We start from the raw sequence: 4,962 nt of genomic DNA, 5'->3' as shown, positions 1-4,962 counted from the left end.
TCATGATTAATCGCGACTGTCACACTTGTACAGGTAGAAGTTTTGTAACAAAAAAAGGGGAGTGGTTAATGTTACAGTCCAGAAACAGAGGACCCTAGGACCATCAAGAGAGGAACGCACAAATAGAATGTGGGACCTTACCTAGAGAAGCAACAACCCTTTAAAAACAAACAAACAAACAAAAAAACCCACAAACAAACTTGAAAAATGACCAACTACACACATATTCCAGATAGAATACACAGGAATCAAACTGACTACATTTGTGGGACGAGATGGTGCATCAGCCAAAACAAGGCTAGGGGCAGACTGTGGAACAGATCATCATTGCTTATATTCAAGTTCAGGCTGAAGCTGAAGGAAATTAAAACAAGCGCAGGAGAGCCAAATATGACCTTGAACGTATTGCACCTCATTTTAGAGATCATCTCAAGAACAGATTTGATGTATTAGACACTAATGACCACAAACAAGAAGAGTTGTGGAATGATATCAAGAACATTGTACAAGAAGAAAGCAAAAGGTCATTAAGAAGACAAGAAAAAAGGAAAAGACCCAAATGGATATCAGAAGAGACTCTGAAACTTGCTCTCCAGCAGAGAGATGTTAAAGCAACTGGAAGAAATGAGGAGGTAAAAGAGCTGAACAGAATTTTTCCAAATTTTGGAGTGAAATACAAATTGAAATCTTTCGATGAACTAATGTAGCACTGGAGGCATTCACTCATCTATACCAAGAAATTTGGAAGATAGCTACCAAGCCAATTAATTGGGAGAGATCCATATTTGTGCCCATTCCAAAGAGAGGGTGACCCAATAGAATGTGGAAATCATCAGAAAATATCATTAATATCACATGCAATTAAATTTTGCTTAAGATAATTTTTTAAATAGTGCAATAGTATATTGACAGGGAACTGCCAGAGGTTCAAGCTGGATTCAGATGAGAACATGGAATGAGGGATCTTGGATGAAAGCAGAGAATATTAGAAAGATGTTGTGGTTGTTACGTGCCATCGAGTCAGTTCTGGCCCATAGTGACCCTGAATAGATAGGGTTTCCAAGGAGCAGCTGGTGAGCTTGAACTGCCAATCTTGGCTTCAAATAGACTTTGCTGTCCAATGCATTCACTCTCAGTACCACCCAGGACTCCAGGAAGATTGTAACCTGTGTTTTATTGACTGTGCAAAGGCTTTCAACTGCATGAACCACGACAAACTATGAACAACATTGCAGAGAATGAGTATTCTGGAACAGTTAATTGTGCTCTTGAGGAACTTGTATGTAGACCAAGAGGCAGTTGTTTCGGGGGGAGGAAATGTGTTGAATGATTTAAAATTAGGAAAAGTGTGTGTCAGTGTTGTATTTTTTCACTATGATTATTCAAACTGTATGCTAAGCAAATAATCTGAGAAACTGGATTATCTGAAGAAGAATGTGGCATCAGGATTGGAGGAAGACTGGTTAATAATTTGCAATATGCTAATGATACAACCTTGCTTGTTAAAAGGGAAGAGGACTTAAAATACTAAAGGTGATCAAATATCACTTCCTTCGTTATGGGCTGTACCTCAATGTAAAGAAAACCCAAATCCTCACCACTAGACCAATAAATAATATCATGATAAAGGGATAAAGTTTGAAGTTGTCAAAGACTTCATTTTATTTGGATCCACTATCAACACTTATGGAAGAAGCAGTCAAGAAATCCAATACCATATTTCATTAGCAAATCTGCTGCACAAGACCTCTTGAAAGTGTTCAAGAGCAAAGATGTCAGTTTGAGGGCTAAGGTGTACCTGACCCAAGCCCTGGTATTTTCAATATCCTCATATGCATGTGAATATTTGACAATTAATAAGAACATAGAAGAATTGATGCATTTGAGTTATGGTGTTGGGGAAGAATAAAAGTGCCATGGTATCTGGAAGGGATTATAATCATTGAAATGAAGCAGAGTATATGACTTGTTGCATGTAAAACTGATAACTGCTTTGTAAACCTTCATTAAATTCACAAACAAAATAAGGTACCATGGACTAACAAAAGAATGAGCAAATCTGTTGGAGGAAGTGCAATCCGAAGTACGGCCAGGATGGTGAGACTTCATCTCTCATACTTCAAACATATATCAGGAGGGAGCAGTCTCTGGAAAATGACATCATGCTTGGTAAAGTGGAGGGTCGGTGAAAAAGAGGACAACCCTTGTGATAGTTAAGGTTTTGTGTCAACTTGGAGACCCATGTTTTGTCATTTGAGTTGTGGTTATTCCCATGATGTGATCTGACAGTGTAGTTGACTCTATGATGATTGGCTGTGAACAGGTTTATTTAGTGCTGTGATAATTGGTTCTGAACAGACAATCAATTGAAAGGATGTTTCCTCAGGGGTGTGGCCTACTTCCTGTATAATGAACACTCAGGCAAAGCTTGGTCACTTTCTGTTGTATCTTGATCTTGCATTTGGATTGTCTTCCAACCTTTAGTTTTTTGGACTTATGCCACTGGCTTGCTTTATTATTTGCCTGTCTACCTACCTTCCAGACTTGCCTGCCTGTCTGTCTGTCCGCCAGATCTGTCTATAAATCTTGGTTCATCTGGCCCAGGCATAGACTCTCCTATTTATAATTGTGAGCCATTTCCTTGATATAAAATTCCCTTTAGACTGGCTGCTCTGAAAAGCCATCTTTGCATCGCTCCTGGGCTGGCTCCAGCTCCGGGTCCCTGCTCCCTGCTCCCCGCAGCCACCTCTGCCGCTGAGGACTCCGGCACCTCTCTCGCCAGAGTCCCCGAACTCGAACTCTCACTCTGTCATCCTCTGTATCGGATCACCGGCATGCCCCGTCATGTCAGACTCGGCTGTGGACACCAGCTCTGAGATCACCACCAAGGACTTAAAGGAGAAGAAGGAGGTTTTGGAGAAAACAGAAAATGGAGGAAACGCACCCGCTAATGGGAACGCTAACGAGGAAAATGCGGAGTAGGAGGCTGACAATGAGGTAGATGAGGAAGAGGAAGAAGGTGATGGTGAGGAAGAAGATGGAAATGAAGATGAGGAGGCCGAGGCAGCTACGGGCAAACGGGCAGCTGAAAATGATGAGGATGATGATGTTGACACCAAGAAGCAAAAGACCGACGAGGATGACTAGACAGCAAAGAAGGAAAAGTTAAATTTAAAAAGGACACTGTGACCTACACCCTCCATTTCCCGTCTCAGACTGTAAACGTTGTCACCTTCCAGTAGAGTCCCACCCTTCCACTTTGGGCAGCGCCACCCGCAGATAACAAGCGCTCACCACCACTCAACTAAAACCACAGCGTGAATTTGCAACAGGGGAGAAAAAAAGAACCAAAACTTCTAAGGCCCTGCTTTTTTTCTTAAAAATATTTTAAAAAGGAAAATTTGTTTGTATTTTTTATTTACATTTTATATTCTTGCACATATTGTTGGGGATCAGCTATTTAATGATCTCAGATGACCAAACCAGCCTTTGGTGTGTTGTCTGTCCTAATTCTGACTTTACTTGTGGTGTGACCATGTTCATTATAATCTCACAGGAGAAAAACAACCTTGTAAAAAAAAGCAAAAACAACAACAACAAAAATTACACTCTTATTCCGAGCATTCTGGTAACTTTTTTGTGTATGTACTTAGTCGTACTCTAAGTAGTTGGTTTGTATGAGATGGTTAAAAAAAGGCCAAAGATACAGTTTCTTTTCCTTTTTTTTTGTCTATGAAGTTGCTGGCTTTTTTTCTTTTTTTTGGCCTGTTTTATGTATGTATGAAACAATGTTGTCCAACAATAAACCAGAATTTTATTTTACTGAGTTGTTCTAACAACAACAACATTATCTTTATATATACACATAAAGAGCTCCTGGTGTGGCACTGTGGGTTAATGTGCTGGATTGCAAAGTTGGTTTGAACCACAGATCATACCTTGAAAACCCTATCCAGGGTCTCTATGGGTCAGAAATGACTATGACACACAACAACAAAAACAACATACACATAAAAGTTTCACTGGTTTTACTTTTCTAGAGAACCCAACCTAAGATGACTCCCAACAAGATGGATTGGCACAGTGACAACAACAATAGTGCCAAGGGCAACAACAATTGTGAGGATAGTGCATTCTGTTTGGCATAGGATCACTATGAATCAGAACAGACTCAACAGCACCTTGTAACAACAACAACAACAAGATGATATCTCATTGTTGTTTTGATTTGCTGTCTGGCCAACTGATTGGAAGAGATCCATATTTGTGCCCATTCCAAAGAGAGGTGACCCAACGGAATGAGGAAATCATCGGACAATCTCTTTGATGTCCCATGCGAGTAAAGTTTTACTAAACGTAAAATGGCTTTACCTTTACTAAAAGTAATGGCTGCAAGCATACATTGACAGAGAACTTCCAGAGGTTCAAGCCAGATTCAGAAGAGGCTGTGGAATGAGGGATATCAGTCAGATGGATCTTGGCTGAAAGCAGAGAACACCAGAAAGATGTTTACCTGTGCTTTATTGACTATGCAAAGGCTTTCGATTGTGTGGATCATGACAAGCTATGGCAACATTGCCAAGTATGAGTATTCTGGAACACTTAATGTGCTCATGAGGAATTTGTACCTGGACCAAGAAGCAGTTGTTTGAACAGAACATGGGAACACTGAATGGTTTAAGATTAAGAAAGGTGCGCGACAGTGTTGTATTCCTTCACCATACTTAATCAACCTGTATACTGAGCAAATAATCCGTGAAGTTGGGTTATATGAAGAAAAACATGGCATCAGAATTAGAGGAAGACTCATTAACAACCTGCAATATGCAAATGATACAACCTTGCTTGCTGAAAGTGAAGAGGACTTAAAATACTTACTGATGAAGATCAAAGAGCACAGCCTTCTGTGTGGATTGCATCTCAATGTAAAATCCTTACCACTGGACAAATAAACAACAATCT

General features: G+C 40.0%; 1 pseudogene; it reads left to right on the top strand.

Annotated features, from left to right (window-relative positions):
- Positions 1–2,844: 2,844 nt before the first annotated feature.
- Positions 2,845–3,147, top strand: LOC102831522 (annotated as a pseudogene).
- Positions 3,148–4,962: the final 1,815 nt, after the last annotated feature.

This window comes from Chrysochloris asiatica, unplaced genomic scaffold (assembly GCF_000296735.1).
Source record: "Chrysochloris asiatica unplaced genomic scaffold, ChrAsi1.0 scaffold00135, whole genome shotgun sequence".
NCBI classification, from domain to species: domain Eukaryota; kingdom Metazoa; phylum Chordata; class Mammalia; order Afrosoricida; family Chrysochloridae; genus Chrysochloris; species Chrysochloris asiatica.
This window is presented reverse-complemented; position numbering and strand designations above follow the sequence as displayed.